Source organism: Triticum dicoccoides, chromosome 5A, assembly GCF_002162155.2.
Source record: "Triticum dicoccoides isolate Atlit2015 ecotype Zavitan chromosome 5A, WEW_v2.0, whole genome shotgun sequence".
NCBI classification, from domain to species: domain Eukaryota; kingdom Viridiplantae; phylum Streptophyta; class Magnoliopsida; order Poales; family Poaceae; genus Triticum; species Triticum dicoccoides.
The window spans coordinates 288,457,944-288,470,252 of record NC_041388.1 but is presented as its reverse complement, the minus strand read 5'-3'; positions in this window follow the sequence as shown (position 1 = coordinate 288,470,252).

The window sequence follows — 12,309 nt, the reverse complement described above, 5'->3', positions numbered from 1 at the left end:
CCACAATTCATCTGTCTCAACAAACACACCGCAAAAGAAGAAGATTACATCGAATAGATCTCCACAAGAGAGGGGGAGAACATTGTATTGAGATCCAAAAAGAGAGAAGAAGCCATCTAGCTAATAACTATGGACCCGAAGGTCTGAGGTAAACTACTCACACTTCATCGGAGGGGCTATGATGATGTAGAAGCCCTCCGTGATGATGGCCCTCTCCAGCGGAGCTCCGGAACAGGCCCCAAGATGGGATCTCGTGGATACAGAAAGTTGCGGCGGTGGAATTAGGTTTTTGGCTCCCGTTCTGATCGTTTGGGGGTACGTGGGTATATATAGGAGGAAGGAGTACATCGGTGGAGCACCGAGGGGCCCATGAGGCAGGGGGCGCGCCCTGTGGGGGGGGGCGCCCCTACCCTCGTGACCACCTCCGGTACTTCTTGGAGTAGGGTCCAAGTCTCCTGGGTCTTATCCAAGAAGAAAATCACGTTCCAAAAATGATTTTTCTGTTTGGACTTCGTTTGATATTCTGTTTCTTCGAAACACTGAAATAGGCAAAAAAACAGCAATTCTGGGCTGGGCCTCCGGTTAATAGGTTAGTCCCAAAAATAATATAAAAGTGGAAAATAAAGCCCAATATAGTCCAAAACAGTAGATAATATAGCATGGATCAATCAAAAATTATAGATACGTTGGAGACGTATCACTGGCTAGCTTGTAGCAAAAACACAGCCAGCGAGGCAGGCCCTACAGAGGCCAAGAACAACACCGACAAGCTCCGGCGCAATAGACACAAACTTAGAAGCAATGGAGACAACACCGAAGACACCACAGTCAATGCTAGATTCAGTGGCTATAAGTCCGGCCAACAGAAGAAACCCTACAAAAGAAACAACGAAGGACCTTCCAGCCTGGACCGCATACTCGACTGCCCGTGCCAAATTCATGGCACCCTGGATAAACAAGCCAATCATACCAACAGGGATTGTTGGGTCTTCAAGCAGGCTAGCAAGTTAAATGCCGAAAACAAAGAAAAGGGATCACAAAGCGAGGACGAGGATGAAGAGCCCCGGCAGCCAAACACCGGGGGACAGAAGAAATCACCCCCCCCCCAAGTCAAAACGGTGAACCTGATATACGCCACGCACATCCCCAGAAAGGAGCGCAAACGAGCACTTAGGGACGTCTACACGGTAGAGCCAGTCGCCCCAAAGTTCAATCCGTGGTCATCATTCCCGATCACCTTCGATCGACGAGATCATCCGACTAGTATCCTCCATAGCGGTTCGGCCGCACTAGTCCTGGACCCAATCATCGACGGATTCCACCTAACACGAGTCCTGATGGATGGCGGAAGCAGCCTCAACGTGCTGTATCAGGATACAGTACGGAAGATGGGCATTAATCCCTCGCGAATCAAACCAACAAAGACTACCTTTAAAGGAGTCATACCACGTGTAGAGGCCCGCTGTACGGGCTCAATCACGCTGGAGGTGGTCTTCGATTCTCCGAATAACTTCCGAAGCGAAGAGTTAATCTTCGATATCGTCCCCTTCCGCAGCGGCTACCACGCACTGCTCGGACGAACCGCATTTGCTAGATTTAATGTAGTGCCACACTATGCTTATCTCAAGCTCAAGATGCCCGGTCGACGCGGTGTCATAACAGTCAATGGCAATACGGAACGCTCCCTCCGAATAGAGGAGCAGACCGCCGCCCTAGTAGCTGAAGCATAGAGCGGCCTGCTCAAGCAGCATTATAACCCAACTGCCGAGCCCCTGGACACCATCAAGCGGGTCCGGACTACACTGCAACAGGACAGCGTGGCTTGTAGATGTCTACTACTCAACCTTCTTCTTGTAGACGTAGTTGGGCCTCCAAGTGCAGAGATTTGTAGGATAGTAGCAAATTTCCCTCAAGTAGATGACCTAAGGTTTATCAATCCGTGGGAGGCGTAGGATGAAGATGGTCTCTCTCAAGCAACCCTGCAACCAAATAACAGAGAATCTCTTGTGTCCCCAACACACCCAATACAATGGTAAATTGTATAGGTGCACTAGTTCGGCGAAGAGATGGTGATACAAGTGGTATATGGATGGTAGATAAAGGTTTTTGTAATCTGAAAATATAAAAACAGCAAGGTAACTAATGATAAAAGTGAGCACAAACGATATTGCAATGCGTTGAAACAAGGCCTAGGGTTCATACTTTTACTAGTGCAAGTTCTCTCAACAATAATAACATAATTGGATCATATAACTATCCCTCAACATGCAACAAAGAGTCACTCCAAAGTCACTAATAGTGGAGAACAAACAAAGAGATTATGGTAGGGTACGAAACCACCTCAAAGTTATCCTTTCTGATCAATCTATTCAAGAGTCCGTAGTAAAATAACATGAAGCTATTCTTTCCGTTCAATCTATCATAGAGATTGTACTATAATAACACCTTAAGACACAAATCAACCAAAACCCTAATGTCACCTAGATACTCCAATGTCACCTCAAGTATCTGTGGGTATGATTATACGATATGCATCACACAATCTCAGATTCATCTATTCAAACCAACACAAAGTACTTAAAAGAGTGCCCCAAAGATTCTACCAGAGAGTCAAGACGAAAACGTGTGCCAACCCCCATGCATAGGTTCATGGGCAGAACCGGCAAGTTGATCACCAAAACATACATCAAGTGGATCACGTGATATCCCATTGTCACCACAGATAAGCACATGCAAGACATACATCAAGTGTTCTCAAATCCTTAAAGACTCAATCCGATAAGATAACTTCAAAGGGAAAACTCAATTCATCACAAGAGAGTAGAGGGGAGAAACATCATAAGATCCAACTATAATAGCAAAGTTTGCGATACATCAAGATCGTACCACCTCAAGAACACGAGAGAGAGAGAGAGAGAGAGAGAGAGAGAGATCAAACACATAGCTACTGGTACATACCCTCAGCCCCGAGGGAGAACTACTCCCTCCTCGTCATGGAGAGCGCCGGGATGATGAAGATGGCCACCAGAGAGGGATTCCACCTCCGGCAGGGTGCCGGAACGGGTGAGGGAGTCCTGGATTAGGGGGTCTCCGGACTGCCGGACTATGTCCATTGGCCGGACTGTTAGACTATGAAGATACAAGATTGAGGATTTTGTCTCGTGTCCGGATGGGACTCTACTTGGCGTGGAAGGCAAGCTAGGCAAAACGAATATGGATATCTACTCCTTTGTAACCGACCTTGTGTAACCCTAACCCTCTCCGGTGTCGATATAAACCGAAGGGTTTTAGTCCGTAGGACAACAATCACAACATACAATCATACCATAGGCTAGCTTCTAGGGTTTAGCCTCTCTGATCTCGTGGTAGATCTACTCTTGTACTACCCATATCATCAATATTAATCAAGCAGGACGTAGGGTTTTACCTCCATCAAGAGGGCCCGAACCTGGGTAAAACATCGTGTCCCCTGCCTCCTGTTACCATCCGGCCTAGACGCACAGTTTGGGACCCCCTACCCAAGATCCACCGGTTTTGACACCGACATTGGTGCTTTCATTGAGAGTTCCGTTGTGTCGTCGCCACCAGGAAGGATGTCTCATCCCGTCTTTAAAGACGGCACTGTTGCTGAGGGAGCTTTGGCTATCGGCCAAACTCTTGGACTAGGTGGTTTTCTTATGACCGCCTGTTCGGCCGCTGCACCGACGATGACTTCTCGGGTCATCGAAAGCAATCTTCACGTCAACTCAGAACTCTCCAAGCAGTTAGATCCAATGGAGCTCTCTTCCCTGAACGAGCTCTAGGATCGCATCGCCGCCCCGGGAGTCGTTATAGACTACGATCAGATTGGGCCTAAACCCGATCTGAGAGAGATCAACTCTCCCCAGGTCACCCATCACGTTGCAATGGTGGAGGAACAATGCGGCAACCCTTCATCTGTCTTAAGGACTAGCTATGTCCGGATTCCCGATCCCTCCAAGTCGGATACCCGTGGAGGGGAGGACGTCACTCAAGGCCTGAACCTAGAATCAGGCAGCGGGCTAGATTTATCGGAAAACATCCAAGAATCCAAACTTCCGAGTTCGGAAACTCCTTGGCCCCTAAGTTTCAGATTAGGTGAGGATTCAGATTCAATTCCACCCACCCACCCAAACATATGCGATCTATCCCAAATTAGGCAAGAGCCTGAAGAAACAGTACACCATTACTGGGCCAGATTCCTCCTGGTCATGAACAGGATAAAGGACTGCCGCGAGGAAGACGCAATTTCATTCTTCTGCAATAATTGCACGGACAAGGGAATCCTCAAAGCCATAAGTCATTGCGAAATTACACGCTTTGCCGACTTGGTGTCCATAGTACGAAAGTACTGCGCGATGGAAAGCGCCTAGAAAACCGAAATAAAATTTTGGGATAATCCGGCCCTGAATACAAACCCAGTCCGAAATAAAAGGGTGCATTATCACAATACACCTGGGTTAACTACCAAAAAGCAAAAGCCCTCTATGGGGCAAGGAACCGTACTGGAGGGATGGCTCAACGGACCCTGCAAAATTCATAGTACAGCGGATGCAATACCAACGCACAGCCTTAGAGCATGTTGGATACTCCGGCAGGTGGCCAAAAGTGGTGAGGATCTACTCCTCCCAAATACCACAGAGCACCATCCTGTGGACAACAATACGGTGTTAACGGTCTTTGAGACCTTCGCGTCAAATAATAGACGCAAGCGAACACTCCGCAGCATGGCCGAAATCTGCCACATAGCAGAAATAAATCCTTGGAGTGACACGGCTATTACCTTCAATGCCAGTGACGAACCCAAATTCCGAACAGCCCGAGCACCAGCCGCACTGGTCCTCAGTCCAATCATGGACGGCATTCGACTCACCAATGTACTCATGGACGGCGGCAGCGGATTAAACCTCATCTATGAGGAAACTCTTCAAAAGATGGAAATAGACTGGAGCCGCATTGAGCAAAGTAGCACAACCTTTAGAGGAATCATCCCCAGTCGGGAAGCACGCTGTGCAGGGAAAATCACACTAGATGTGGTATTCAGCACGCCGGATAATTACAGGTCCGAAGAAATTACATTCCAAGTGGCCCCGTTTAGCAACGGATACCACGCTCTATTAGGGCGGGAGGCATTTACAATCTTCCAAGCCATACCCCATTACGGGTACATGAAGCTCAAAATGCCCGGGCCCAATGGAATCATCACTCTTGCTAGTGATCCGGACATAGCACTCCGCGCCGAAAATAAGACAGCTTCACTGGCCCTTGAGGCACTATCCGAAGCCCTAGCGGCCGAGGAACTAACTGCGTTGCGCTCCACGGTGAACAGGGGCGACGTGATACTCGATAAAAGATCCAAGTCCACCTCCTTTAAACCGGCGGACGAAATAGTCAAATTCCAAGTACATCCAACGGACCCTAAAAAAACAGCTTCCAACGGGGCACAATTAAACCATGATGTCGATGCCGCACTGCGAGAGTTCCTACGCGAGAACTGGGACATCTTTGCCTGGCACCCATCAGACATGCCAGGAATCCCACGCAGGCTGGCTAAGCACAACCTAAATATCCTAAAAGGATTCAAGCCAGTCAAGCAGGCTCTTCGACGTTTCTCCGAACCTAAGAGACAAGCCATGGGAGAGGAACTAGCCAAGCTATTGGAGGACGGATTCATCAGAGATATAAAACATCCGGACTGGCTATCAAACCTAGTGATGGTACCAAAGAAGGACAAATCCTGGCGCTTGTGCGTCGATTTTAAGGACCTTAACAAGGCCTGCCCAAAGGATCCCTTCCCCCTCCCCCGCATCGATCAAATCATCGATGCTACCGCAGGACATGATTCATTGTGTTTCCTCGACGCATACTCCGGCTACCATCAAATTAAAATGGCAGAGCCAGACCAAGCCGCAACGGCATTCATCACACCATACGGCCCATTCTGCTTCAACACAATGCCCTTCGGGCTCAAAAACGCCGGCGCAACATATCAACGCATGATTCAGACATGTCTGGCAAACCAGATCAGCAAAACAGTGGAGGCATACGTAGATGACGTGGTCATTAAAACCAAGCATGTCGAAACTCTAGTAGACGACTTGAGGCTCACATTCGACAACCTCCGAACATATGACATCAAGCTCAATCCGGAAAAATGCGTTTTCGGCGTACCAGCCGGAAAGCTCCTCGGATTCATTGTCTCCAGTAGAGGTATTGAAGCTAATCCGGCCAAAATCCGAGCGTTGTCACAGTTGGCTACCCCAACATACCTCAAACAAATACAAAAATTGACTGGATGCATGGCGGCTCTAAGTCGCTTTATCTCCCACTTGGGAGAAAAGGCATTACCCCTTTATCGCCTCTCCGGCGCACCGAACACTTCGAGTGGACGGATGCCGCCACGGCCGGACTCAACGAAATAAAAGCCATATTGGCAACAAACCCAGTCCTGGCCGCGCGAAACATTGGCGAATCAATGCTTCTATACATTGCGGCAACTCATCAAGTAGTGAGCGCAGTGCTCGTCGTCGAGCGAGAAGTGGACGGACACAAATTACCCCTTCAAAAGCCGGTTTACTATGTGTCCACTGTCCTTACTCCATGCAAATCACGGTACCCGCACTATTGAAAGATAGCGTACGCGGTATTTATGGCATCCTGGAAGCTGCGACACTACTTTCAAGAGTGTTCGAACGGTAGCCTCCGAAGTACCACTTAATGATATTATAAACAACCGCGACGCGACGGGCCGGATTTCCAAATGGCCATTGAGCTCCTCCCGTTCGACATAACTTACAAGCCACGGCGAGCTATTAAGTCGCAAGTTTTGGCTGACTTCGTCGCTGAGTGGATGGAAGCCGAACTCCCTAAAGAGTACGACACATATTCAAACTGGATCATGCACTTCGACGGCTCCAAAATGTTCGCTGGTCTAGGGGCTGGCGTCATTTTGACGTCCCCCATAGGAGATACCGTTCAATACGTATTACAGATAATGTATACGGACTCCAACAACGCAGCCGAATATGAGGCCCTTCTACATGGTGTCCGGATGGCAGTATCCATGGGCATTCAATGCCTAGAGGTGCGCGGGGTTTTGAACCTTGCAATATCCCAAATAAATGGAGACTTTGATGCCAAGGATCTGAAAATGGCAGCTTATCGCAATGCCGTCTTAAAAATGTCAGCTCGGTTTGAGGGGCTCTAATTTCACCATGTGGCTCGGGAAAACAATCAGGCGGCGGATATCCTCGCCCGCATCGGTGCAAAACGCGACATGGTCCCTCCCAACATATTTCTGGAAAGGCTCTTCAAGCCTTCCATAGCATGGGAAGGGGACACCGGTAACAACAGTCCGGACCCGGCCAAAATACCCGATACCGAAATCTCTGACACAATCGGAGGCTCCGCCACCGAAATAACACATTCAGCCCACGAAATAATGGCCATTATTGCCCCATGGACAGAACCATTCCTGGCCTACCTAACTAGACAGGAACTTCCGGAGGACCAAAATGAGGCACGCTGCATAGTGCGGTGATCCAAGGCCTACAGGGTCCATGAGGGAGAATTGTACAAAAAAAGCGCTACCGGAGTCCTTCAAAGGTGCATCTCCGAAGAGGAAGGGCGGAACCTTTTGGCAGAAATTCACGCCGGACTCGGCGGTCATCACACCGCAGCCCGAGCTCTTGTAAGCAAGGCCTTCCGTACAGGATTCTATTGGCCAACGGGCCGGGCAGATGCACAGGACTTGGTCCAACATTGCACCGGTTGCCAGCTCTTTGCAAATCAAAGCCACATGCCACCCACCGCCCTCCAAACAATCCCCATTACATGGCCCTTCACGGTCTGGGGGCTTGACATGGTTGGACCCCTTAAAGGGGGAACCCACAAGAAAAAAATACTTATTGGTCATGGTGGATAAATTCACCAAATGGATAGAAGCTAAACCGGTTAAAACAGCCGAATCCGGACCGATAGATTGCATATCAGGGGTTGTACACCGTTACGGCGTCCCCCACAGCATCATCACTGATAACGGCACGAACTTCACGGCCGACGAGGTAAAACTCTGGTGCAGCAAAATGGGCATCAAGCTCGATTATGCTTCAGTCTATCACCCACAAACCAACGGTCAAGTCAAACGAGCAAATGGTCTTATAATGAGTGGCATTAAACCCAGATTAGTGCGCTCCTTAACGGAGTCTGACACGCACTGGGTAGAGGAGCTCGACTCCATACTCTGGGGACTGCGGACCACGTCGAATCGTAGTACCGGATATACACTGTTTTTTATGATGTACGGCGCAGAGGCAGTCCTGCTCTGTGACATAATTCATGACTCACCTCGAGTGCGCATGTACGAAGAAAGAGAAGCCGAGCTCAATTGGCAGGATAGTCTGGATACCTTGGAGGAAGAGCGTGACGTAGCCAAAGCCCGTTCCGCATTTTACCAGCAACAGGCTCACAGATACCAAAGCAGGGAAATACGGGCCAAAACTTATAACGTTGGCAAACTAGTTCTACGACTGCCGGATAAGAAAAAGAACAAGCTCGAACCCAAATGGGAAGGTCCCTTCATTATCGACCAAGTTCTGACCGGTGGGGCGTACTGACTGCGGGATGCATCGACTAGTCGACTCGAGCCGAACCCATGGAACGCAGCCAGGCTTCAAAGATTCTACGCCTAGCACCAGACTCTATGTTAGTCCCCTCCCTTTGTCCATTTTCTGTATATGCATCATCTGTCTTGTTTCCCTTTCTTTCTTTTATTTCTCTAGGCCTTCAAGGGTCACCTTGTGCTTGACTCATACATTACAGATGCGCTAGACGCACTCTTCATACCTGGGGGCTTCTTTCACAAAAGCTTAAATTATTTACCTGGGCCTCACGCCCAACACATGTGTTATAATTCCGCATGTACCTTTTTTCACCATTATATGTATCGATATGACTTAAGTTTGGGCCAAGCTGGGTTGCCTGGCTCTTGTATTTATGCCCTACATTCCCATTAATTCGGCTAGGGCATGAGGGGAGCACCTCTACGATTGTTACCGCCGGGTCAGCCGGACGTGTACATCAGACTGGGTGAAGCCGAAAGCTAGCGTTCTTAAGGGAATATTCGGTTGGTGAACAAAAGATGACTTTTATTTATTATCCATATCTGCCCCTAGATGCTTTTTTACGCTTCTTGTCGTAGTCCGGACATGCACTTTAGGGCATGCTTACCCAGGGAAAGGAACCCTTAACGGAACTATTCTCCCTGGAAGATGTTTCTTACTACCCATGTAATATAACATAGCTAGTTGGGCACTTGTCTGATAAAGCACTAATGAACCCTACGCCTGGTCTCCACGCATGCCCCGGTTCTTACATAACCGAGAGGGTATTCGGATACACTCCGGACCGTCGGGTCCCGAGGTTGAAGCGAAAAGGTCCGCCACGAAAAACGATCTACAATCCGACTATAAGGCATTATACATGTCACTTTAAAATTACATAGTCAATTTGACTGGTTGAATTCCTCTTCAATACCATCCAAAAGGCTGTCTATCTACAGTCCTGTTGGGAATACTTTGCGGCCAATTCTACTTGACCGTACACTAAGCTCACAGGGATCTCCTTCCCATCGGGCCCCACAGGTCCGACTTCAGCCATGTGGTTCGGGTCAGCCTTCGTGTACCGTGTCTTCACCATTGCCCAGGCTTTCCTGGCGCCCTGACGGAAGGCCGATATCTTCCATAATCGGAAGCGCCACTGCGCTCCCTTTAGCTTTTCTGCAAGCTCTCCAAGGCCTTCGGGTATGGAGATGGATGGCCACAAGACCTGGGCGACGCCTTGCATCACCTGCCGAACTCGTTCGTGCAGCTGTGAGAGCTCGGGAAGAAGGTCACCCGTTGAACCGGGCATTTCCTCGGCAGGACGACCTGTTAGCATACCTACAGACATAACTCTGTCAGCCAGCTTCCTCGCCGAACTCTTTTTCAAAGTTCGTTTCAAGTCTCAGGGGCTACTGATATATATAATCACCAAATTTTCTCACCCGTATGTCTTTTACATACTGCTCTGTGGCTCTGGCTAGACCATTTTGAGCGGCACGGAGGTGCACGTCTCCCGAGTTGAAGGCATCCAATGCCTCTTGGGAGAAACAAGCGTCATGAAGAACAGTCCGGCGACGCCTGTGGTTCATGGCACTTTCCACCTCGGAATGGGTGGTAGACAGTTTATCCGCATCCTCCATCGGAGGAGCACCCGACGCATGCCTCGTATTCGCTCCCGCCTCCGAATCCGGCCTTGGAGCCTGGCTTGTGGAGGCGCGATTGGTAGCCTCTCCGGATATAGTTCGGTGAGCGCTCTTTTTCCTAAAAAGAAGGCATGGGCGTTAATATGCCTCTAAGAATAATGTCTTGCAATAAAGACGGCGCGCCGTACCGCTGCGCCGGTGTCTCAATCCGGACTGCGGGTCTTTTCATCCTGCCTGGCCTCGCGGCCCCTTGTTGGCCAGTCGCCGCAGGCTCGGCCTTCTGCCTCGAGGACCTCCCCTGCAAAACACGGTTGTTATACGGCGATCAAAAACACGCAAGGACAGATCCCTTTTTGAAGTGCTGGGACTTCGGTCTCAGTCACCTGTGAGGCTGGAACTAACCCAGGGTAATCGGCCGTAATGGCCACCAAAGCATTATCATTGCTCGATTGGTAAAACACCCCATCGATCAGCTCCACAGATATGTCCGGATCCTCTTGGGAGGCCGGGTCGAGGGACCGTCTAGGGTCCTCGGGTTGTGGACGGGTTTTTTTTATCTCCCTTACAGCCTGGCGCAGTTCCTACGTAGAAATCGCTAGACTGAGTACTTAACTGCGGAAATATGAAACGGATGGGCGAGAAAAAGTCTCCGCTTACCTAGCTTGGAGGATTGTACATAGAAAATCTGACCTGCGGGTTGACACGAAGGAATTCCTCCTCTTCTCCCTTGTACAAAGTGGATAAGATCTTTATTAGATCAGCAACCGATCCCGGCCCTTTACGGCCGTAGCGGGTGGCCTCATCCTCCCCGTTGAAATCCCACATGGGGTGGCCTCTATACTGAAGCGGCTGCACCCCCCGCACAATACATATGGCCATGACCTTGATCATGGTCAATCCGGATCGAGCTGAAAAACTTATCTGGCTCATCAGGTAAAGAACGTCCCTGTTGTCTTCCTCTAGGGAGCTCCGTGGACGCCAGCTCCGGTGCTTCTTCAAAGGGGCGTTGTCGAACTCAGGAAGGCCGATCCGAATAGGATCCGGGAGGGGGACGTCTTCTATATAAAACCATTCTGAAGGCCAGTCTTCGGACATCTTCTTTGGAGTTCCAGACAGGTATCCGGTCCCGGCAATACGCCACACTTCGGCTCTGCCCAATTGATATATTGATCCCTTCTGAGAATGGGGCACAAGGCAGAACAACTTCTTCCACAGAGCGAAATGAGCCTCACAGCCCAAGAACAACTTGCAAAGGGCTACGAATCCCGCGATATGCAGCATGGAGGCAGGCGTAAGGTTGTGCAACTGGAGGCCGTAGAACTCCAGGAGCCCCCGGAGAAACGGATGAATTGGGAATCCGAGCCCTCTTACCAAATAAGGGACAAGGCATACCCGCTCTCCCTTGGAGGGATTGGGAAGGCTCTTTGCTTGCTCTCCGCCATTATAGGTGGCGAGCCCGGCTCGAACCGGGACCATGTACGCTGGGGAAGAAATCCCTTGGTCTGAAGCATCACTAATTTGCTGTGCGGGACGGAACATCTCTCCCAATCTCCAGGCTTGGAGCTAGGGGAGTGAGAGGAGGAGCTGCGTCGACCGGCCATGATGGAATGGATCTCTGTCAGGTGTGCTCCGATGAAGGCTCGCCAAGGGAGGATGGTGTGATTTGGATCTAAATCCTCGTCTTTTTAATAGGCGGCTCATTCACATAGCTAGGGGGTAACTGTGAAAACACCCTGGCTCTTCACATTCGCTCGACACGTGGAAAGTGGCCATTATTGGGCGTGGAAGCCAAGGAGTGCAACATTCACAAGAGACCGGACACTATTTCAACAGGTACACGGAATTTGGAGAGGAACCCGCCTTGCAATGCCGAAGACAATACTGCACGCTGGACTCATCGTCATTGAAGCCTGGTTCGGGGGCTACTGAGGGAGTCCTGGATTAGGGGGTCTCCGGACTGCCGGACTATGTCCATTGGCCGGACTGTTAGACTATGAAGATACAAGATTGAAGATTTCGTCTCGTGTCCGGATGGGACTCTACTTGGC